This window comes from Vulpes vulpes, chromosome X (genome assembly GCF_048418805.1).
Source record: "Vulpes vulpes isolate BD-2025 chromosome X, VulVul3, whole genome shotgun sequence".
Taxonomy (NCBI): Eukaryota; Metazoa; Chordata; class Mammalia; order Carnivora; family Canidae; genus Vulpes; species Vulpes vulpes.
The window spans coordinates 47,249,059-47,271,915 of NC_132796.1; the positions used below are offsets into that span (position 1 = coordinate 47,249,059).

At 41.6% G+C, this 22,857-nt stretch overlaps 1 long non-coding RNA gene and 1 pseudogene across 1 annotated transcript; one reads left to right on the top strand and one right to left on the bottom strand.

Annotated features, from left to right (window-relative positions):
• The first annotated feature begins 12 nt into the window (after positions 1 to 12).
• Positions 13 to 14,755, top strand: LOC140596261 (uncharacterized). The gene is made up of 2 exons (XR_011998293.1): positions 13 to 161; positions 13,850 to 14,755. It is a non-coding gene; the product is annotated as an uncharacterized lncRNA (long non-coding RNA).
• A 436-nt stretch (positions 14,756 to 15,191) lies between these two features.
• LOC112911202 (cyclin-J-like) lies at positions 15,192 to 17,906 on the bottom strand (annotated as a pseudogene).
• Positions 17,907 to 22,857: the final 4,951 nt, after the last annotated feature.

Consider the following 22,857-nt stretch of genomic DNA (forward strand, 5'->3'; position numbering starts at 1 on the left):
TAATCAATTTGTCACAGATAATTGTGTCAAAGGTTGTGAGGTATTCGTCTGGCCCGTGCTGAAAAAAATGGGAAAAAATGCCTTCTGAGGAAGGCAACCGGAGAGATAAGAGGTGTACTCACACCCTTCCCGGGACCCTTACGCCTACCCACTCCCAAAAGGTAACCAGGACTCGCTAATTAGTGGACATGTTCGGGCTGGAGGGAAACCCTGCGGAAGAACTCTCTTTTGAGATGTTAAGTGTTTTGGCAGCTGCCTGGGAATTAGTGGCTTTGGTATTTAGATGTAGATGAGGGGGGTGTGGTTAGAGAAGAGGCGGAGGACTTAGGAGGGAGCAGCTGCTAAAAGCTGGGGACATGGGGGAGTGACCTAGTTCTTTCCAGCCTAAAAACAGTTAACAGAGTTCAGATTTTGCCAGTCATTGAAGGAGGTACCAGGGAGGGGGTCACTGAGTGAGGCAAAATAAATAAAAAGAATCCTTGGCTTTGAGGAGCATAAGAGACTGTAATTAATGGTGACCCATTAATTACAGTGATTACAGTGCTGTGTTCTAACATAAATACAGGAATAGATAAGCTGTAACCTCAGCAGAGAAGATGTACATAGGTCTCAAAAGGCGACTTGTCAGACCATTGCTGAGGATGGACATTCCAGGAAAAGGCACAACACATATTGAAAGGAAAAGACAAGTGGGCCATAGTGTCTGAGGTATAAAGTTCATATATGGCATGTGGAGGTGGGAAAGAGAAGTAGGAAAAGTATGTAGAAAAGGTAGGTTGGAGCCAGAATGTGAAAGACCTTGAATGTCACAATAAAGAATTTGGACTTAATCATATAGCCTTTAAAGGCTTATTGTGAGTACTCAATGAAAACATCCCCAGCAGTGCAGAATACAGAGCTTGATATTTTTTAGGTGCTAGAGAAAAGTTAGTACAATATAAATATCACGACATTCTGGATGTCCACACTGATTTTTTTTAACATTTTATTTATTTATTCATGAGAGACACAGAGAGAGAGAGGGGGGGGGGGCGGGCACAGGGAGCAGCAGGCTCCATGGAGGGAGCCTGATGTGGGACTTAATCCCAGGTCTCCAGGATCATGCCCTGGGCTGAAGGCAGGTGCTTAAACTGCTGAGCCACCCAGGTGCCCTGTACACACTGATTTTAAGAGTTCTCCAGGGAAAAAACTGAAGTCATTCTCTTCATTGGATCCCAAACATACCTTTCACAACTGGGAAATTATCTGTGGTGTCTACTCTAATACTTTTTTAAAAAAATTTTTATTGGAGTTCAATTTGCCAACATATAGCATAACACCCAGTGCTAATCCCACCAAGTGCCCCCCTCAGTGCCCATCACCACAACCCCCCCAACCACCCCCTCTTCCACTACCCCTTGTTCATTTCCCAGAGTTAGGTGACTCTCATGTTTTGTCACCCTCACTGATGTTTTCACTGATTTTCTCCCCTTTTCCCTTTATTCCCTTTCGCTAATTTTATATTCCCCAAATGAATGAGACCATATGATGTTTGTCCTTTTCCGATTGACTTATTTCATTCAGCATAATACCCTCCAGATCAATCCACATCGAAGCAAATGGTGGGTATTTGTCATTTCTAAAGGCTGAGTAATATTCCACTGTATACATATAACACATCTTCTTTATCCATTCATCTTTCGTTGGACACTGAGGCTCCTTCCACAGTTTGGCTATTCTGGACATTGCTGCTATAAACATCGGGTTGCAGGTGTCCCGGCGTTTCACTGCATCTGTATCTCAGGGGTAAATTCCTAGCAGTGCAATTGCTGGGTCATAGGGCAGATCTATTTTTAACTCTTTGAGGAACCTCCACACAGTTTTCCAGAGTGGCTGCACCAGTTCACATTCCCAAAAACAGTGCAAGAGGATTCCCCTTTCTCCACATCACCCCAACATTTGATGTTTTCATTCTTCTTAATTTTCCACATTCTTGCTGGTGTGAGGTGGTATCTCATTGTGGTTTTATTTATATTTCCCTGACGGCCAGTGATGCAGAGCATTTTCTCATGTGCTTGTTGGCCATGTCTATGTCTTCCTCTGTGAAATTTCTGTTCATGTCTTTTGCCCATTTCATGATTGGATTGTTTGTTTCTTTGCTGTTGAGTTTAATAACTTCTTTATAGATCTTGGATACTAGCCCTTTATCTGATAGGTCATTTGCAAATATCTTCTCCCATTCTGTAAGTTGTCTTTGAGTTTTGACAACAGTTGACTGTTTCTTTGGCTGTGCAGAAGCTTCTTATCTTGATGAAGTTCCAATAATTCATTTTTGCTTTTGTTTCCCTTACCTTCATGGATGTATCTTGCAAGAAGTTGCTGTGGCCAAGTTCAAAAAGGGTGTTTCCTGTGTCATCCTCTAGGATTTTGATGTAATCTTGTCTCACATTTAGATATTTCATCCATTTTGAGTTTCTGTTTGTTTATGGTGTAAGAGAATGGTCTAGTTTCATTCTTCTGCAGGTGGCTGTCCAATTATCCCAGCACCATTTATTGAAGAGACTGTCTGTTTTCCAGTGCATAATCTTTCCTCCTTTGTCGAATATTAGTTGACCATAGACTTGAGGGTCCACTTCTGGATTCTCTATTCTGTTCCATTGATCTCTGTTTCTGTTTTTGTGCCAGTACCACACTGTCTTGATGACCACAACTTTGTAATACAACCTGAAATCTGGCATTGTAATGTCCCCAGCTATGGTTTTCTTTTTTAATATTCCCCTGGCTATTCGGGGTATTTTCTGATTCCACACAAATCTTAAAATGATTTTTTCCAACTCTCTGAAGAACGTCCATGGTATTTTGATAGGGATTGCATTAAATATGTAAATCGACCTGGGTAACATTGATATTTTTACAATATTAATTCTTCCAATCCATGAACATGGAATATTTTTCCATTTCTTTGTGTCTTCCTCAATTTCTTTCAGAAGTGTTTTGTAGTTTTTAGGGTATAGATCCTTTACCTCTTTGGTTAGGTTTATTCCTGGGTATCTTATGCTTTTGGGTGCAATTGTCAATGGGATTGACTCCTTAATTTCTCTTTCTTCAGTCTCATTGTTAATGTATAGAAATGCCACTGATTTCTGGGCATTGATTTTGTATCCAGCCACACTGCCGAATTGCTGTATGAGTTCTAGCGATCTTGGGGTAGAGTCTTTGAGGTTTTCGATGTAGAGTATCATGTCATCTGCGAAGCGGTAGAGTTTGACTTCTTCTTTGCCAATTTGAATGCCTTTTATTTCTTATTGTTGGCTAATTGCTGAGGCTAGGACTTCTAGTACTATCTTAAATAGCAGTGGTGAGAGGGGACATCCTTGTCTTGCTCTTGAACTTAGGGGAAAGGCTCCCAGCATTTCCCCATTGAAAATGATATCTGCTGTGTGCTTTTATACATGGTTTTTAAGATGCTGAGGAATGTTTCCTCTATCCCTACACTCTGAAGGGTTTTTTTCAGGAATGGATGCTGTATTTTGTCAAATGCTTTCTCTGCATCTATGGAGAGGATCCTATGGTTCTTGTTTTTTCTCTTGCTGATATGGTCAATCACACTGACTGCTTTATGAGTGTTGAACCAGCCTTACATCCCAGGGATATATCCCACATGGTCATGGTGAATAATCTTCTTGATGTGTTGTTGGATCCTATTGGCTACTAACTTGTTGAGAATTTTTGCATCTGTGTTCATCAGGGATATTGGTCTATAAATCTCCTTTTTGGTGGAATCTTTCTCTGGTTTTGGAATTAAGGTGATGCTGGCCTCATAGAACGAGTTTGGAAGTACTCCATCTCTTTCTATCTCTCTGAAAAGCTTTAGTAGAATAGGTATGGTTTCTTCTTTAAACGTTTGATAGAATTCCCCCTGGAAACTATCTAGCCCTGGACTCTTGTGTCTTGGGAGGTTTTTGATGACTGCTTCAGTTTCCCCCCTGGTTATCAGCCTGTTCAGGTTTTTTATTTCTTCTTGTTCCAGTTTGGTAGTTTGTGGTTTTCCAGAAATGCGTCCTTTTTTTCTAGATTGTCCAATTTATTGGCGTATAGTTGCTCATAATAAGTTTTTAAAATCGTTTGCATTTCCTTGGTATTGGTGGTGATCTCTCCTTTCTCATTCGTGATTTTATTAATTGGAGTCTTCTCTCGCTTCTTTTTAATAAGGCTAGCTAATGGTTTATCTATCTTATTAATTCTTTCAAAGAACCAACTCCTGGTTTTGTTGATCTGTTCCCGGTTCTTCTGGTCTCTGTTTCATTGAGTTCTGCTCGAATCTTTGTTAATTATCATGTTCTACTGGGTGTAGGATCTAATTGCGGTTTTTTCTCCAACTCCTTTAGGTGCAAGGTTAGCTTTTTTATTGAGTTGTTTCAAATTTTTGGATGGATGCTTGTATTGTGATGTATTTCCCCCTCAGGACTGCTTTTGCTGTATCCCAAAGATTTTGAATGGTTATATCTTCATTCCCATTAGTTTCCATGAATCTTTTTAATTCTTCTCTAATTTCTTGGTTGACCCTTTCATCTTTGAGCAGGATGGCCCTTAACCTCCACATGTTTGAAATCCTTCCAAACTTCTTCTTGTGATTTAGTTGTAGTTTCAAAGCATTATGGTCTGAAAATATGCAGGGGATGATCCCAATCTTTTGGTATCTGTTAAGACCTGATTTATGACCCAGTATGTGGTCTCTTCTAGAGACAGTTCCATGTGCACTTGAGAAGAATGTGTATTCAGTTGCGTTTAGATGTAAATTTCTGTAAATATCTGTGAAATCCATCTAGTCCAGTGTATAATTTAAAACTCTTGTTTCTTTGGAGATGTTGTGCTTAGAAGATCTGTCGAGTATAGAAAGAGCTAGATTGAAGTCACCAGTTATAAGTATATTATTATCTAAGTATGTCTTAACTTTGGTTATTAATTGATTGATATACTTGGCAGCTCCCCCATTCGGGGCATAAATATTCATGATTGTTAGTTCCTCTGGTTGGATTGATCCTTTAAGTATGATATAGTGTCCCTCTTCATCTCTTACTGCAGTCTTTGGGATAAACTTTAATTTATCTGATATAAGGATGGCCACCCCTGCTTTCTTTTGAGGAACGTTTAAATGGTAAATGGTTCTCCAACCTTATTTTCGGGCTGTAGGTGTCCTCTTGTCTAAAATGATTCTCTTGTAGACAACAAATAGATGGGTCTTGCTTTTTTAATCCAGTCTGAAACCCTATGCCTTTGGATGGGGTCATTAAGCCCATTCACATTCAGAGTTACTATTGAACGATATGAATTTAATGTCATCATGATACCTATTCACTCCCTGTTTTTGTGGATTGTTTCCTTGGACTTCCTCTTTCTTTTACAGAGTTCCCCTTATATTTCTTGCAGACCTGACTTGGTGGTCATATATTCTTTCAGTTTCTGCCTATCTTGGAAGCTCTTTATCTCTCCTTTTATTCTGAATGAGAGCCTTGGTGGATAAAGTGGCCACATGGCCACTTGTTCTTGGCCGCATGTTCTTCTCATTTAGGACACTGAATATATCTTGCCAGCCCTTTCTGGCCTGACAGGTCTCTGTGGAGAGGTCTGCTGTTAACCTAATACTTCTCTCCATAAAGGTTAGGGATCTGTTTGTTGTCTCTTCCTGCTTTAAGGATCTTCTCTATCTTTGGAATTTGCAAGTTTCACTATTAAATGTCGAGGTGTTGAGCAGTTTTTATTGATTTTAGGGGGGGATCTTTCTATCTCCTGGGTCTGAATGCCTGTTTCCCTTCTCAAGTTAGGGAAGTCTCAGCTATGATTTCTTCAAATACAGTTTCTGGTCCTCTGTCTATTTCTGCACCCTCTGGAACCCCAATTAAACGTAGATTTTTTTCCTTCTGACACTGTCATTTATTTCCCTTAACCTCTCCTCATGATCTTTTAACTGTTCTTCTCTTTTTTCCTCAGTTTTCTTCCTTGCCATCAACTTGTCTTCTATATCACTCACTTGTTCTTCTATCTTGTTATCCCTCATTGTTAGGACCTCCAGTTTGGGTTGCATCTCATTTAACTGATGTTTAAGTTCGGGCTGAGTAGATCTAAATTTTGGAGTCATAAAGTCTCTTGAATCCTTTATGCTTTTTTTCTAGAGCCACCAGTATCTTTATCATTGTGCTTCTAAATTGGCTTTCTGACATTGAATTATAATCCAAATTTTGTAACTGTGGGAGAGAGAACTGTTTCTTTTTTCTTTCTTTCTTTCTTTCTTTCTTTCTTTCTTTCTTTCTTTCTTTCTTTTTTGGTTTGCAGTCTGTACTTGAGTAGTGTTTATTTAGTGGACTTTGGTAAAGCCCTTTATACATATCATTAATCTCTTCACAGTACAGTTTTAATGATGGTCCAGTAATCTAAAAAAAATGACCTACTTTAAAGACTAACCAATAAATTAAACAAAATAAAACCCACACAACTCCCCCACCCTCATCCCCCAAGACTAGCAGTCATGAGTTGTATTTATCTTGAACCTAATGTTTTAAAAATAGCTCTGATTCTCCAATCATCGCATCCCACCCCACCCTGTGTATGCAGCAATAGTAACCAATTAATTATTTTATTCTACTGCCCCCAAATTAATCCAGTGTTCTTTAGATTTTTTAAATACAGACTGGGAAAGTGTTACAAGCTTTTTAAAAAGCCATATTCTTCTATATCAAGAATAACATTTAAACCAATCAATAAAAGCATTTGACAAGACATTAAATTACCATCGGCACCGGTTGTTTCAAGTTGGGATCTCTATTCCAATATCTTACATTCATAACATTATTGAGGTATTTAAAATACTGAAAATTGGACTCCAGGTGCTGGGTTCTGAATGTGAATGTGAAAGATATATTCTCTTTTGAACCCACTTTCCCCCAAATAATTCAAACGTTCTTGAGGTAAGAACTACCAAAATCCAATTAGCAGCCTTCTGTAAAGAGGAAAAGCGATGATACTTTCAGAAAACAATTTTTAAGCTTGAAAACTGCCATGAGTGAGTGTTCTTACCTGAGTGGGTTTTTTTTTTAATCTACCAGACTCATAAATCCACATCATGCCCTATTTACTCTAATTATAAAGATTACCATTATTTTAAGGCAAGGACATTCTCTAGGAATTCATGCTAGCAGAAGGCACCCACCCACATTTATCCACTGGAGCCATCTGGATCAGTCCACTACTGCAATGAGTCCCTTTCCTTCCTAACAAAAGCCATTGGCGTGATTATGGAGACTACTGCTGCATATCCACAACATCATTACAATAAGTTTGTCTTCAAATGCATATTGTGGCAGACACATACCTGCCATGCAGTTTCCCTTCTACTTCTATTCAAGTGCTATCTTAAAAAAAAAAACACAACAAAAAGACACACCTTAATAATTTTTAAATCAGAAAGCTTCCCTCCACCAAATCTCTTCTCCCACAGATAAGAACACAACCTGTAGTTTCAGTTATTACATGCTTGCTTTCTTTCTACTTTTTATTCCCTCTGAACTCTTCCCCCCAAATTGCCCTTACTGTAATGACTTATTTTTTATAATAAATTTATTTTTTATTGGTGTTCAATTTGCCAACATACAGAATAACACCCAAGCTCATCCCGTCAAGTGCCCCCCTCAGTGCCCGTCACCCATTCACCCCCACCCCCCGCCCTCCTTCCCTTCCACCACCCCTAGTTTGTTTCCTAGAGTTAGGAGTCTTTATGTTCTGTCTCCCTTTCTGATATTTCCCACACACTTCTCCCTTCACTTATATTCCCTTTCACTATTAGTTATATTCCCCAAATGAATGAGAACATATAATGTTTGTCCTTCTCCGATTGACATACTTCACTCAGCATAATACCCTCCAGTTCCATCCACGTTGAAGCAAATGGTGGGTATTTGTCATTTCTAATGGCTGAGTAATATTCCATTGTATACATAAACCACATCTTCTTTATCCATTCATCTTTTGATGGACACCGAGGCTCCTTCCACAGTTTGGCTATTGTGGACATTGCTGCTATAAACATTGGGGTGCAGGTGTCCCAGCGTTTCATTGCATCTGTATCTTTGGGGTAAATCCCCAACAGTCTAATTGCTGGGTTGTAGGGCAGGTCTACTTTTAACTCTTTGAGGAACCTCCACACAGTTTTCCAGAGTGGCTGCACCATCTCAGATTCCCACCAAAAGTGAAAGAGGGTTCCCTTTTCTCCGCATCCGCTCCAACATTTGTTGTTTCCTGCCTTGTTAATTTTCCCCATTCTCACTGGTGTGTGAGGTGGTATCTCATTGTGGTTTTGATTTGTATTTCCCTGATGGACAGTGATGCAGAGCATTTTCTCATGTGTGTGTTGGCCATGTCTATGTCTTCCTTGTGAGATTTCTGTTCATGTCTTTTGCCCGTTTCATGATTGGATTGTTTGTTTCTTTGGTGTTGAGTTTAATAAGTTCTTTACAGATCTTGGAAACTAGCCCTTTATCTGATACGTCATTTGCAAAAATCATCTCCCATTTTGTAGGTTGTCTTTTAGTTTTTTGACTGTATCCTTTGCTGTGCAAAAGCTTCTTATCTTGATGAAGTCCCAATAGTTCGTTTTTGCTTTTGTTTCTTTTGCCTTCGTGGATGTATCTTGCAAGAAGTTACTGTGGCCGAGTTCAAAAAGGGTGTTGCCTGTGTTCTCCTCTAGGATTTTGATGGAATCGTGTCTCACATTTAGATCTTTCATCCATTTTGAATTTATCTTTGTGTATGGTGAAAGAGAGTGGTCTAGTTTCGTTCTTCTGCATGTGGATGTCCAATTTTCCCAGCACCATTTATTGAAGAGACTGTCTTTCTTCCAGTGGATAGTCTTTCCTCCTTTGTTGAGTATTAGTTGACCATAGACTTGAGGGTCCACTTCTGGATTCTCTATTCTGTTCCATTGATCTGTGTGTCTGTTTTTGTGCCAGTACCACACTGTGTTGATGACCACAGCTTTGTAGTACAACCTGAAATCTGGCATTGTAATGTCCCCAGCTATGGTTTTCTTTTTTAAAATTCCCCTGACTATTTGGGGTCTTTTCTGATTCCACACAAATCTTAAAATAATTTGTTCTAACTCTCTGAAGAAAGTCCATGGTATTTTGATAGGATTGCATTAAACATGTAAATTGCCCTGGGTAACATTGACATTTTCACAATGTTAATTCTTCCAGTCCATGAGCATGGAATATTTTTCCATCTCTTTGCGTCTTCCTCAATTTCTTTCAGAAGTGTTCTATAGTTTTTAAGGTGTAGATCCTTTACCTCTTTGGTTAGGTTTATTCCTAGGTATCTTATGCTTTTGGGTGCAATTGTACATGGGACTGACTCCTTAGTTTCTCTTTCTTCAGTCTCATTGTTAGTGTATAGAAATGCCACTGACTTCTGGGCATGGATTTTGTATCCTGCGACACTGCCAAATTGCTGTATGAGCTCTACAATCTTGGAGTGGAGGATTTTGGGTTTTCTAGGTAGAGTATCATGTCATCGGCGAAGAGGGAAAGTTTGACTTCTTCTTTGCCAATTCGAATGCCTTTAATGTCTTTTTGTTGCCTGATTGCTGAGGCTAGGACTTCCAGTACTCTGTTGAATAGCAGTGGTGAGAGTGGACATCCCTGTCTTGTTCTTGATCTTAGGGGGAAGGCTCCTAGTGCTTCCCCATTGAGAATTATATTTGCTGTGGGCTTTTCGTAGATGACTTTTAAGATGTTGAGGAACGCTCCCTCTATCCCTACACTCTGAAGAGTTTTGATCAGGAATGGGTGCTGTATTTTGTCAAATGCTTTCTCTGCACCTAATGAGAGGATCATATGGTTCTTGGTTTTTCTCTTGCTGATATGAGTCCCGGGAATAAATCCTACTTGTTCATGATGAATAATTTTCTTAATGTTCTGTTGGATCCTATTGGCTAGTATCTTGTTGAGAATTTTTGCATCCATTCTTCAGGGATATTGGTCTGTAATTCTCCTTCTTGGTGGGGTCTTTGGTTTTGGAATTAAGGTGATGCTGGCCTCATAGAGTGAATTTAGAAGTACTCCATCTCTTTCTATCTTTCCAAACAGCTTTAGTAGAATAGGTATGGTTTCTTCTTTAAACGTTTCATAGAATTCCCCTGGGAAACCATCTGTCCCTAGACTTTTGTGTCTTGGGACGTTTTTGATGACTGCTTCAATTTCCTCCCTGGTTATTGGACTGTTCAGATTTTCTATTTCTTCCTGTTCCAGTTTTGATAATTTGTGCCTTTCCAGAAATGCGACCATTTCTTATAGATAGCCTAATTTTTGCGTATAGCTGTTCATAATATGTTTTTAAAATCGTTTGTATTTCCTTGGTGTTGGTAGTGATCTCTCCTTTCTCATTCATGATTTCATTAATTTGAGTCTTCTCTCTCTTCTTTTTAATAAGGCTCGCAAATTGTTTATTTATCTTATTAATTCTTTCAAAGAACCAACTCCTGGCTTTGTTGATCTATTCCACAGTTCTTCTGGTCTCGATTTCATTGAGTTCTGCTCGAATCTTTATTAACTGTTTATTCTGCTGGGTGTAGGATCTATTTGCTGTTTTTTCTCTTAGGTGTAAGTTTTTTCTCTTTAGGTGTAAGTTTCGCTTTTATATTTGAGTTCTTTCCAGTTTTTGAGTGGATGCTTGTATTGCGAAGTATTTCCCCCTCAGGACTGCTTTTGCTGCATCCCAAAGATTTTGAATGGTTGTATCTTCATTCTCATTAGTTTCCATGAATCTTTTTAATTCTTCCTTAATTTCCTGGTTGACCCTTTCATCTTTTAGCAGGATGGTCCTTAACCTCCACGTGTTTGAAGTCCTTCCAAACTTCTTGTTGTGTTTTAGTTCTAATTTCAAGGCATTATGGTCTGAGAATATGCAGGGGCTGATCCCAATCTTTTGGTATCAGTTAAGACCCGATTTGTGACCCAGTATGTGGTCTATTCTGGAGAAAGTTCCATGTGCACTTGAGAAGAATGTATATTCAGTTGAGTTTGGATGTAAAGTTCTGTACATATCTTTGAAATACATCTGGTCCAGTGTATCATTTAATGCTCTTGTTTCTTTGGAGATGTTGTGCTTAGAAGACCTATCGAGTGTAGAAAGCACTAGATTGAAGTCACCAAGTATAAGTGTACTATTATTTAAGTATGTCTTAACTTTGGTTATTAATTGATTGATATATTTGGCAGCTACCACATATATATATTGAGGATTGTTACGTCCTCTTGTTGGATAGATCCTTTAAGTATGATATTGTGTCCCTCTTCATCTCTCACTACATTCTTCAGGGTAAATTTTAGTTTATCTGATATAAGGATGGCTACCCCTGCTTTCTTTTGAGGACCATTTGAATGGTACATGGTTCTCCAACCTTTTATTTTCAGGCCATAGGTGTCCTTATGTCTAAAATGAGTCTCTTGTAGACAGCAAATAGATGGGTCCTGGTTTTTTTATCCAGTCTGACACCCTGTGCCTTTTGATGGGGTCATTAAGCCCGTTCACATTCAGAAAGATATGAGTTTAGTGCTATCATGCATGATGTCTAATCAGTACTTGTTTTTGTGGATTGTTCCATTGTACTTCTTCTTAAAGCGGAATTTTAAGAGTCCCCCTTAAAATTACTTGCAGAGCTCGTTTGGAGTTCACATATTCTTTCAGTTCCTGCCTGTCTTGGAAGCTCTTTTTCCCTCCTTCCATTCTGAATGAGAGCCTTGCTGGATAAAGTATTCTTGGTTGCATTTTTTTCTCATTTAGTACCCTGAATATATCCTGCCAGCCCTTTCTGGCCTGCCAGGTCTCTGTGGAGAGGTCTGCTGTTACCCTAATACTTCTCCCCATAAAAGTCAGGGATTTCTTCTCTCTTGGTGCTTTAAGGATCTTCTGTTTATCTTTGGGATTTGCAAGCTTAACTATTAAATGTCTGGGTGTTGAACGGGTTTTATTGATTTTAGCGGGGGATCTCTCTGTTTCCTGGATCTGAATGCCTGTTTCCGTTCCTAGATTAGGAAAGTTTTCAGCTATGATTTGTTCTTTTTTTTTTTCATTATTTTTTTATTTTTTTATTTATTTATGATAGTCACAGAGAGAGAGAGAGAGAGGGGCAGAGAAATAGGCAGAGGGAGAAGCAGGCTCCATGCACTGGGAGCCCGACATGGGATTCGATCCCGGGTCTCCAAGATCGTGCCCTGAGCCAAAGGCAGGTGCTAAACCACTGCGCCACCCAGGGATCCCAGCTATGATTTGTTCAAATACATATTCTGGACCTCTGTCCCTTTTGGTGCCCTCGGGAAGCCCAATTAAACGTAGGTTTTTCTTCCTCAGGCTGTCATTTATTTCCCTTAATATATCCTCATAGTCTTTTAATTGTTTGTCTCTTTTGTCCTCAGTTTCCCTCTTTGCCATCAACTTGTCTTCTATGTCACTGACTCGTTCTTCCACCTCGTTAATCCTCGTCGTTAGTACTTCTAGTTTGGATTGCATCTCATTCAATTGATTTTTAATTTCTTCCTGATTAGATCTAAATTCTGCAGTCATGTAGTCTCTTGAGTCCTTTAGGCTTTTTTCTTGAGCCACCAGTAGCTTTATCATTGTGCTTCTGAATTGGCTTTCTGACATTGAATTGTAATCCAGATTTTGTATCTCTGTGGGAGAGTGGACTGTTTCTCATTCTTTCCTTTGAGGTAAGGTTTTCCTTCTAGTCATTTTGTTCAGTGCAGAGTGGCCAAAATCAAGTTGTATTGGGAAAAGGAGAAAAAGAGTGGAGAGAAAGGAAAGAAAAGAGAAAAAGAAAAAAAAAGGCAGAAAAAAAGAAAAAAAGAGAAGTAAAAGGTAAAGAAAAAGAAAGAAAGGAAAAAAAGGGTGGGGGAAGCAAACAGAAATCAAAAAGCAAAAAAAAAAAAAAAAACAAAGAAAGAAAAGAAAGGAAAACACAGGGGAGTATCTTCTGATTCTGTATAGTTTATGTCCCTTGACTTTGCCTGGAACTTGTCCGTCTAGCTGGTCTTCTGGGGGAGGGGCCTGTTGTGCTGATTTTCAGGTGTTAGCACTTGGGGATGTTGCTCAGCCCCCTGCCTTGGTGAAGGGCTCAGTGGGGGTTTTTTACCCCGTGAGGCCTTAGCAGGAGGAACCACAGTGGCGGTGGCCTGGTCTGGAGCCCTGGATTCAGTTCCCGCAGTAACTACGGAGCTCTCTGTCTGCAGGGCCTGGATGCTCCCAGGGCGGGGCCGCTGATCTGCTCAGCTTGGGGCAGGAGAGTCCTTGCTGTCCTGGGCCTTCCTGGCCTCTGCCTGTCCCTGGGGGAGGTCGGATCCTGGGCTGTGTCCCCTGCGCCCTGTTCTCCCGGGCCTGTGCTGTTGGATTTGCGCTCCCAGGGCTGCGCAGCCCCCTCCGCGGAGCCGCCGCCCGAGCCCCTCCGAGCTGCTCCCAGGTCCAGCCGAGCCTGGGCTGCAGCCCTTTAGGGAGCTCAGCGCACTCCCCTGCACGCACCGCAGGTGTCTGTTAGTGTTCCAGAGAGCTTGAGGGCATCCCCGCCCTCCTGGGGTCCTGCTCTAACTCCCTGCAGGTGCCTTTCCACCGGGGAAGATTGGTGAAGCTCCTGCTTCTCTGGGAGGGAGCTTTCCTGTCCTGGGGGCACTCACCCCGGCCTCAGCCCGGCTCCTTGCGGGGCCTCTCCCCCTTGGATGCCTTTTGATTCTTTATTTCTCCCCCCCCCCCCCCCCCCCGTCTTCCTACCTTGATAGAAGCGCGAAGTCTTCTACTGTAGCATTTCAGCTGTTCTCTCTTTAAATCTCAGGTCGAATTCGTAGATTTTCAGGATGATTTGAAGGTTATCTATGTAATTCGGTCGGGACAGGTGATTTGGAGACCCTGCTCTTCCGCCATCTTGCTGAATTCCCTGTAATGACTTCTTATTGCGTCTTTCACTCATTACCCACACAGTGAAATGTCCCACGGCAGTTCTGGGGCCAATATATGCAAGTGGACTTTGCCTGATACACAGACTGGCTGGATTGCAAGGCTGCTTACAGAACTTGTCCTCCATGGAACAAAGTGCTGCTCTAGAACAACCTGAGAACTACCCTGGCCACATTCCACTTCAAGATAAACCCACCGGACTTTATTCTAGTACTGACATTTTACAGTTATGCCTTCCTTGAAAAAACTTTGAGTGTAATATCAAATCTGAGTAGAAATCATTGATTTCACTGTGAAATGCAAAACCTATGTATGGATTATGAGTGATAGGAACCACTTCATTCATTCTAAGGTACAATTATGTTCTCAGTTGAAAACACATCCTAGCAGGTGTATTTTAATCTATGTTATACATGTAGTTCATACTATAACATTCCCAAAGCATGTTGCATTACAGTTAAATGTTTCCAAGTGGTACAAATTCCCTGAGTTAAATGTGTTTTAATCCTAAAGATTTGAGGTTGATCACTTAGGGTGAAAAAAACAATGAAAATTTATGACCATTTGAAGAGATCTACTCCACCCTTAATTTTAGGACATAAATACAGATACCTACATACTGTGATAGGAAGTTATAATTCATCTAAAAATTTTTTTTACTGCACAGATTGGTATAGCATAGCAATTCATGAGTTTAAAATTAGTCAACAATTCATTTGTAGATCAAAAATGTAACTCAAAACTGCAGAATTAAAAAGAAATAAAAGACCTCTTCAAAAATTAATACTGTAACTTTCCTTCGTAAAAAGACGATTTGGCAAGTCCACAGATAAACATTAGTTTCTGATGTATAAGCAAACATTAGGCCCAGAGCCCATCACAGGTCAAATCTCAAAATGGCGATTTAGAGTCTGTCCAAATTTTCTATTGTATTGAATATTTTTGAAATATTTGGACCATCAGCCAGGGCTTAAAATTTTTGTCACACAGGGATGTGTTTTAACAGGATTTGATATACATACTGTTAAAGTGTTTGCAGTGTTTGTTCAGTCCTCCCAGGTATTCATGGTGCACTGAAAGGGAAATTCTGTCTTCCTGATGCTGGTTTCTGAAGAGTTCTGATGCAATCTGAATCCCTTTCCTTTTTGAAGAGAAGTTTACAAAAAGCTTTCCCCAGAGCTTCAAGTCACAGAACAGTCTGGGTCAGGAATTATCTTCACATAAAATCACCTTTCAAAGCATGGAGTAATGCAAGGGTAATGTTCATTTATCTGATAACTCTGGTTATAAGAAACATTCAGACAGGGCTTCACTTCTACTAGTATTGCCAGTGACATCCCAACACCAGTCTGCACATGCCCGAGGCCCTGAACACTGGTTTGGAAGCCAGAAGGACACGTCTGTAGTGTGTAAGATGAGGTGTGTGTGGTAGATCCAATCTGCTGGCAGTTCGGCTGTTCTGCTACAGGATGGCGGTACTGCATCGAGGTGTGGTGGATCTGATGGAGATAGTGGGGCTGCTGAAAGTGAACCGGCCGTGAGGGCTGGGAGGCTGACTGCAGCACACTCAGCTGCGCTGGCTGGGACCCTGCCTGTCCTCTCTGTTTGTTGGCCTCTTTCACATCGTTATCATGTGCGATCAATAGCCCTTCAATGCACTGCACTAAAAAAATCCCAGGAGTAAGCAGTAAGATGATGCAGTCTTGTGGGCCACTTTGGAGAAAGAGGAAATATAATCCTTGAAGAAGCCACACATGCAGCAGCTACTAAAGAAGGTGCATAATTTAGAAAGGCATAATCTTGCCAAGATACTTCCAGGAAATAATCTGCATACTTGGCCATGTAGAGTTTCGTTTTTTCCAAGCAAATCATCGGCCAGCCATCATGAAGATCTGTTTCATGTACTGCTTCAGATAGATAATACTCCATGAAATGAGCAGCTGTTGGAAGGCAGAGGTTCCACTGAAAGGTTTCTAATAATAACAGTTCCATATGTAGCAATTATTGCTTTGTTAATACTAGATTCATATTAGTCATACAACCCAGGCTGTTGAGCTCTTCCAGCTTAGGCACGCTATCTTCTTTTTCTTCAGATTTACTTTCTTTTTTTTAAATTTTTATTTATTTATGATAGTCACACACACACACAGAGAGAGAGAGAGAGAGAGGCAGAGACATAGGCAGAGGGAGAAGCAGGCTCCATGCACTGGGAGCCCGACGTGGGATTCGATCCCGGGTCTCCAGGATCACGCCCTGGGCCAAAGGCAGGCGCTAAACCGCTGTGCCACCCAGGGATCCTCAGATTTACTTTCTAAAAGCAGACAGGAAAGTACAACTAAATGCAGCTGCTGGATAGAGATGTCCTATCGATCCATAAATAAGTCCAGCAAATAGCAAGATGTCAGGCAGAAGGGCAGAGGGTGAAGTGATTGCTCACAATGGCAATCAGGTCAGCCAAATACCTTCTGAGACTTAGTTGAGGGGACTGGCCTTTGTAGGAAGGCAACTTCAGCTCCTTGTATCGAAGCGCTTGATGAATGTCGGCGGCCAGCTGTCCCCACCACCTCCAGCTCCATGGGACTGGGCGGCACGCCTGGCTGGACGCGGCAACTTCAGTCCAGAACCGCAGCCCTCACAGCCCCAGCCCCGCCGGTGTGCGGGGGAAGCCCGCCCAGCTCATGATGCGGACAGTCGGCCACGAAGTGCCAGCCTCAGCTTGGGCCCAGCGCCAGGGCACTGGCGCCGCCGGTTGTGAAAGGACCGGCAGGCGGCTCCACGTACAAAGCCAGCGCCGAGAGTACTGTTTCTGATTCTTTCTTTTGTGGGGAGTTTTTCCTTCTAGTCATTTTGCTCAGTGCAGAGTGGCCAAAAACAAGTTGTACTGGAAAAAGCAGAAAAAAAGAGGAAAAAAAGGGGGGGGACAAACAGAAAACAAAAAACAAGGGGGAATATCCTCTGATTCTATATACTGTAAATCCCTCGACTTCCCCCTGGAACTTTCCAGCACTGCTTGGTCAATAACTTGCTTTTCCCCTGTCTTTCCAGCTGGTCTTCTAAGGGAGGGGCCTGCTGTGCTGATTCTCAGGTGTGTGCACCTGGGGGAGCTGCCCAGCCCCCTTGCCAGGTGCACAGTTCAGTGGGAGCTGTTTGAGGCCCCTGCTTAGTCCCAGGTACAAGGTGACACCAGGAGAACAACAGTGGCAGCGGCCAGCTCTCCTGCTCTGGAGTCAGCTCTTGCAGTAACTACGCAGCTCCCAGTCTGCAGGGGCCTGGATGCCCCGGATGCCGATCTGCAGAGCTTGGGGCCACCCGGCAGCAAGAGCATCCTTGCTGTCCTGGGCCCTCCTGGCCTCTGCCTGTCCTGGGGGGAGTGCAGGATCTTGGGCTGTGTCCCCAAGCACCCTTGACTCCGGGGCCTGCACTGCTGAAATCGTGCTCCCGGAGCCGCTACCTGAACCACTGCCTGAGCTGCTCCCGGGGCCCTGCCAGGCATGCACTCCAGCCCTTAGGGAGCTGGACCCGTGGTGTGTGGCATGCTCTCCCCCAGGGCACAGTTCCTCTGTTAGTGCCCCTGGGAGCCTGAGGGCATCCCTCCCCCTCCTGGGATCCTGCCCGAGTTCCCTGGAGTGCCTTTCTGTGCGGGAAGATTGGTAACATTTCTGCTTCTCTGGGACTGGGCTTTTCTGTCCTGGGGGCACTCTCCAAGAGGCCTTAGCCTGGCTCCTCGCAGGGGCCCTCCCCCTTGGATGCTTTTTTATTTCTTTATTTTTTTCTGTCTTCCTACCTTGATAGAAGCGCGAACTCTTCTCACTGTAGCATTCCAGCTGTTCTCTCTTTAAATCTCAGGACAAATTTGTAGGTTTTCAGGATGATTTGAAACTTATCTAGGTAAGTTGGTGAGGACAGGGGACTTGGGGACCCTACTCTTCCGCCATCTTGCCCCCTAATACTTTTTTGATGGTCTTGAAGATGTCTGTCATATAGGGCCACTAGCAAGGATTTGAAGACTATTCATTTAGTTGGCCACAAAGACTGTGGATCTGAGCTACCCTACCATAAAATCTAGAGGCAAGAATTTGCCCCAGACCCATCTTATAAGAGGAGGGTGAAGGGAACAAGTCTGTGTAACTTCCTGGCTTGTATCAGCTAATGTGCTGATAGCTACATGTGCAGGCCCTCATTTCATCTTCACAATTACTATGAAGGCGGTAAGTAGATTAACCCCCTTTTATAGGGAAGAAAACTGACTCATATAGGGAAAGTGGCTTGGCCCAAGACAACATGGTAAGGTACAAAGCTAGAGCCTAGGCTCAGGTTGGACCAAGTTAATTGTAGATTAAGGAAGGGATTATGTTTGAAAAATATGGAGATAAAAGCAAAATGGGGTCCTAGATGTATGTATCTATATCAAACATAAATTGAATATGAGTTAACTGTGGTTTGAAGAGAAATGGAAGGTATGTATGGTGATGTGTGGGAAGCAATTCAGGAATTTCCTTAGAGGTTTTAAAACTAATGTTTCTTCGTTCACTATCCATTTACTCTTAGAATCTTTTTTTTTAATGATAGTCACAGAGAGAGAGAGAGAGAGGCAGAGATACAGGCAGAGGGAGAAGCAGGCTCCATGCACCGGGAGCCCGACGTGGGATTCGATCCCGGGTCTCCAGGATCGCGCCCTGGGCCAAAGGCAGGCGCTAAACCGCTGCGCCACCCAGGGATCCCTTACTCTTAGAATCTTAACCTCACTCTCTGTTCACATATCTGGTAAGGGTCTAGATGTGGCTTTGCATCTGTTTAAATTAAATGTGTTAATAGCTTTACAGTATAATTTTGAAAGTAATTTTGCAGATATCTTGTCTCTCAAGCCTCAGTAAAGCCCCATTTCGCAGATGAAGAAAAAAGCCAAGAGAGGCAAAGGACTTGTCCAAAGTCACCCACCCTGACACAGAAACTAGACTCCTAACTCAGGGCCTTTTGCTCTTCCTAAAGCCCCACACTGCCTGTATCAAGCTGCTGCAGTCCCCATGGAATCCAAATGTCTCTGTTACTTCAGCCAGATGGTATACTCCAACATGGGGAGCCTACAGAGGGCCAAGTATGTCCTATGCTTCCAATCCATTGACATTACAAGGAGATGACAGTTAATCTAGGAGGAAGGATCTTGGAAGCACCTAGAGCTTGGAAGGTTTGTGCTATTTGTAACAATCAAGGTGTCCAATTAAGGAAAGGGTTCATAAGCCTCTTAATTTCTATGAGTTTATCTTGGCTTCTTGATCTCTTTAATAACAGATATTTCATCTGCTCTTACTTTGTAAGAAACCAGACTAGCAAGGAAGGGAAGGAAAAATGTTGAAGATAAGAAAGGGGAATAGAAAGAAATTATAGCCTTCTGCCACTTCTCCTGAAGTAGTACTTTAAACAATACCTTCAAGCCAAGTTGGTAGCCTTCCTATAGTAAATGTTCAATAACTCTCAATTCATTAGAAGTCTGTAATGGATGAGAGAATATTTAGGTGCTGTGCTAGCAGTAAATTCTGATGCATTATTTTATTAGAATAACTGATTTGAGGTGGTGGAAAAGGAAACTTAGTTCCATCAGGATCAGCATTGTCCTTATTGGTAAGAAAGAGGTAAGGAGGGCAAGGAATGTTGAGGTGAATACCATTAAAATGCAAGGAATTGGGCAGCCCAGGTAGCTCAGCAGTTTAGTGCTGCCTTTGGCCCAGTGTGTGATCCTGGAGATCCGGGATCGAATCCCACGTCAGGGTCCCTGCGTGAAGCCTGCTTCTCCCTCTGCCTGTGTCTCTGCCTCTCTCTCTCTGTCTCATGAATAAATAAATAAAATATTTTTAAAAATGCAAGGAATTAGCAAAGGAGAAGTCAGCCAGTTACTTGTTGACATGATACTTTCATAGAATAGATTAAGATTTGAGTAGAGGCCAAAATGTTTGAATTCATATATCTTTTCCTGTGCTTCAATACTGAACTGAACCAAGAGAGGAGACAGAGATGCAACAACTTTAAAACTGAATTGTCTTTCAAAAAGTGCTGCAAAGTACTTACTAAATTTCTCAAACCATGTTTCTTAATTAGCATTCCTAAAAGAAAAATGAACCAATGTTTTTGGGTCATTCAGCTAAAAAATATTGATTATGTACATATTACATCAGGCATTATGCTATGCAGCAGAGATCCCATAGTAAATACAACAGACATAGGCCCTGTCCTCAGCAAGCTTGCAGTTTTTTTGGAGAGAGACCAGTTATATTACAAAAATCACACACAAATATATAGCTATACCCAGCAATTAGGGATTGGAAGAAGTCTGGGTTCTGTGAGTATACATAAGAGGAGAACAAACAGTCCTGGGCAGAGGGCAGGGTTATAGTCAGAGTATAGCTTCCCAAAGGAAGCTAGACAGGAAAAGAGGGAAGCAGTAGGAGTCATCAAAGATTCATTCATGCAGTCAGCCTTCAAATATTTCCTGGGCACCTACTACATGCTAGTCACTCTCCTAGATACTAGTGCTTTACATATAATTCAGGTAACTCAAAGAAGCATTACTGTTATTATCCCAATTTAATAGAAAAGGAGGCTAAGGCATAGGGAAGTTAGGTAGCTTTCCCAGAGTCACTCAGCTAATAAGTGGCAGAACTGAGATTTGAATTTGGACAGTCTAGCTCTGGAAGCCATGCCCCTAACCACTATGTTTTACTGCTTTCCTAAGTTTCCTGTCCTCATGATGTTTACATTCTAGTGGGAGGAACAAGACAATAATCACAGAAAAGGAAAAAATAAATATGATAATTTTAGGTGAAGATAAAGCCAATAAACAAATTAGAAGAAGGTAATGGAATTACAGTAGTGTCAGAAGGGAGAATATTTTAAGTAGGATGCCCAGGGAAGGGTTATCTTCAGAGATGACACTGAAAAGGAATTCCTAAAAAGGAATCAGCCATGCAATGATCTGGAGGAGAAAGAGTATTCCAGGCAGAGGGAAGAGCCAGTGTAATGGTTCTGAGGAAGAAACATGCTTGACCTATGACAGAAAGTAGGCAGGACTCTGGCTGATTTAGGGGAACAGTAGTAGATTGAGGAGATAGACACAATATCTTATAAACCCTACTGAGAAGTTTGGATTTTACTTTAATTAAAATGGCATCCATTGAGGGTTTTAAGTAGTAGAGTAGCATGATCTAGTTTTTATTTTTATTTCTATTTTTATTTTTTAAGATTTTATTTATTTATTTGAGAGAGAAAGAACATGAGCATAAATAGGGGGAGGGACAGAGGAACAAGCAGACCTCCCACTAAGTGTGGAGCCCAATGCAGGGCTCCATTTCAAGGACCCTGAGATCATGACCTGTGCCAAACTCAAACACTTAGCTGACTGAGCCACCTAGCCACCCTATGATCTACTTTTTAAAGATCACTTTGACTGCTGTGAGAATAATACATTTTACCGGGTCAAGAGTGGAAGCAGGAAAACCATCAAAGGGCTATTGCAGTTATCCAGGAAATAGATTATGGTGGCTTGGATTGGGGTCATAACAGTAGATATGAAGAAAAACAGACTGATTAGAAACATACTATTGGGGCGGCCCGGATGGCTCAGCAGTTTAGCTCTGCCTTCAGCCCGGGGCCTGATCCTGGAGACCCAGGATTGAGTCCCACATCAGACTCCCTGCATGGAGCCTGCTTCTTCTGCCTGTATCTTTGCCTCTCTCTCTCTCCTTGTGTGTGTGTGTCTCTCATGAATAAATAAATAAAATCTTTAAAAAATATACATATTATTGGATGTAGAACTGGTATGATTCGCTCATAGATCGGATAAAGAATTATGGAGGGAAAGATAGGGCATCTAAAATGACTTCTGAATTTTTAAGCTGGATAATAAGGCAGTGCCATTCATTGATACAGGGAAGAATAGAAGAGAACCATAGGTTGTTAGAGTTAGAAGGGTCCACATATGGTATATGGGAAAACTGAAGATCAGAAGTTGTAAATGACTTGTCTAGGATCAACCGGTAAATTGGGAACAGGGATAGGTAATCTCATTTTCACAATGTTTCAGATATGTTTATGTTCTCTATCTCTTCAATTAATCTGGCCTAATAATTCTTATAATGTGTGTGTAGGAAGTAATTGAAGACTTACTCAGGATTCCCTTAGGAGATGGGAATTGTGGGTGATTATAGCATATAATTTACATCTGCCTACATGGATTATGCCCAGTATTTTCAGACAATGTTTCATCTCAGATTCTTGCTATTTGTGATGGCTTGTGTCACTGAACTTTCTTGCTCCTCTGCCCTTTCTCACCTACCCAATGTCACTGACTTAAATCCCCCAAATGAAAGTGCAGGGTGGGGTGCCTGGGTAGCTCAGTTGGTTAAGCATCTGCCTTAGCTCAGGTCTGGATCCCAGGGTCCTGGGATGGATCTCTGCATCTGCTTTTCCCTCTGCTTCTTCTCCCTGCCCCTTTCCCCATTCATGCTCTCTCTGTGTCTAAAATAAAAAAATAAAATCTTTTTTTAAAGTGCAAGGTATAAAAAAATGCAAGGTATAAAGAAATGCTGTCACAATAGGGAAGCTCCACTCCAAGTCTATAAACCCTAGTATGAAAAACCCTATTATAAAAGTAGTCTAGTGTACCTCTCCTAACTTTTCTTAGTACACATTCATCAGCTTCCTCCAGAACTCAAGGAAAAAAATACACTGACTGCTGAGTCCATGACCTTTGATTCAAATTCCAGCTTTCACACTGCCTCCCTGTGTCTTGAGAAAGTCCCTTCCCCTACTAGGTCTCAGTCTTCCCATCTCTAAAATGAAAGGATGGAACCCTCTAATGTACTCTGGAATGTAAAAGAAAATAACTAACAGAGT